A 1,899-nucleotide genomic window follows, 5' to 3' on the forward strand; every position below is an offset into this window, starting at 1 on the left:
AAGCACTCAACAGATGTTTATGATAGAACAAACAATTGAATGAGTAAAGTCTTAATACAGCAATCAGTATTTATCAGTACAGTTCTAACAGGAAACAGTATATGAAAATGAGGAAAACTCCAGGAGAGTTTACTTACAAAAGAATGAATCACAATGGTGTAGACAGAACATGGGGAATTACAATGGGACAATGCAGTCCATAGAACTCAAGTCATGAGGTAGAGAGCAAGAGAGAAAAGAGCAAAGAATGGAGCTAGAAGGAAATCAGCTATCCATCTGGCCCAACATCATTTACAAATGAGATCTGGATCTTTCCAACTTTGTCTTCTAGCATTCGATGTAGTGGATGAAATCTTCCAATTATCTTTCCTCATTTTTTTTTCCTGCTAGAAATACTTTTCCCTTCCTCCACATAAAGAAATCTTTAATCTTTCTAGACCTGAGTCAAAAATATTCTTCCTAATATCTTCTCTAATCCCATCCCAGATAATATTAATTATAATACATGCAAATTATACCATAGTATTTTTCTTATATTCACTGAATAGTTATGGTAGTAGTAACAGTGCAAGTAGTCATAGTAGATATGATGCACTGGGTGCCTTTTTTTTTTGGCTTTTCATATGCACATACATTGTATTAGTCAGCTTGGGCTGCCATAGCAAAATATCACAGACTGGATGGCTTAAACAACAGACATTTATTCTCTTAACAGTTCTAGGGACTGGAAGTTCAAGATCAAAGTGCCAGCAGGGTTGGTTTCTGGTGAGACCCCTCTTCCTGGCTTGTCTTCTCACATATCCTCATGTGACCCTTCCTCCGTGTGCATGCAGAAAGAGAGAGCTCTGGTGTCTTCCTCTCCCTATAAGAACACCATTTATATTAGATTATGGTCCTATCCTTGAGAACTCATTTAACCTTAATTACCCCCTCAAAGGCCTTATCTTCAAATATAGTCACATTGGGAATAAGTGTTTCAATGTATAAATTTTGAGGGTACCCAGTTCAGTCCATAACATACATAATTTCATTAAATTTTCACAACAACCCATGAGATATACCACATTTTTCAGATAAGGGACTGAAGGTTAGAATTTATTTTAATTAGTCCTTATGGATAAAAAATGATAGAATCAGAATTTAAATCCTAGTCTGTGTCTTATTTAAAATCCTATGCTTTTTAACTACTCCCTGCTATTACCGTGAGTTGTGTGGCCATCCACCAGGCTCCCACATGGGAAGGGGCCATGTCTTATTCATTTTTAAACTGCTGCACCTCACATAGTGTCTGCTCCATAACAGACATTCCATAAATGTTCCTAGAATTAAATATGAATGATACAGAGAAAACAAACAAAAAGGGCTTATAGTTTCAAAGCACATTTATCAAACATAAATAATAGAAAAATACAAAATATGAAACAAAGGAAAAGCAGGCAAAAGCTAAGTACAAGAAACAGTCATTTCTCTTCCTAGACATGCAATAGGTTTACTTTGATCCACTTCGTTCAGCTGGATTCAAGTTAATATTTCTTTTCTACTCACTATTTTGCTAAGAGCCACGAGATCAACTTCTTTTTTTGAGTTTGAAAGAGCCAGTCTCCTTTTCCTGGAACAGTCTTCTCCTGAAGCAAAAACCTCTCTTTTGGAGCAAAGCCTCCCTCCTGGGGTTCTTTGTTCTGCCAGTGCTGAGTCCCTTTGAGCTTCTCTCTGGAGCAGGTCTGGAACCAGTAGCTCTCCTTTCTTTTGAACAGCTGAGCCAGTTGTGTCTCATCTTGGTTGTCCTTGATGTGCTGGAGGCCTGTGCAGTCACGTCTCTCTGTCTCAGCTCATTTCAATAAACCCCCTCCAGCAAAAGCTGGTTGAATACCTCAGAAGGTTGAATTTTTTAAAGATAAG

The 1,899-nt window shown here is 37.6% G+C and overlaps 1 long non-coding RNA gene across 1 annotated transcript; it reads right to left on the minus strand.

The window, feature by feature from the left end:
* Positions 1–677: 677 nt before the first annotated feature.
* On the minus strand, positions 678–1,698 carry LOC140697110 (uncharacterized). Its single transcript, XR_012073929.1, has 3 exons — positions 1,546–1,698; positions 1,202–1,319; positions 678–862 (listed from the first exon to the last, which is right to left on the minus strand). It is a non-coding gene; the product is annotated as an uncharacterized lncRNA (long non-coding RNA).
* Between the last annotated feature and the right edge of the window lie 201 nt (positions 1,699–1,899).

The sequence above is a fragment of the Vicugna pacos genome, chromosome 6, assembly GCF_048564905.1.
Source record: "Vicugna pacos chromosome 6, VicPac4, whole genome shotgun sequence".
Lineage (NCBI taxonomy): Eukaryota > Metazoa > Chordata > Mammalia > Artiodactyla > Camelidae > Vicugna > Vicugna pacos.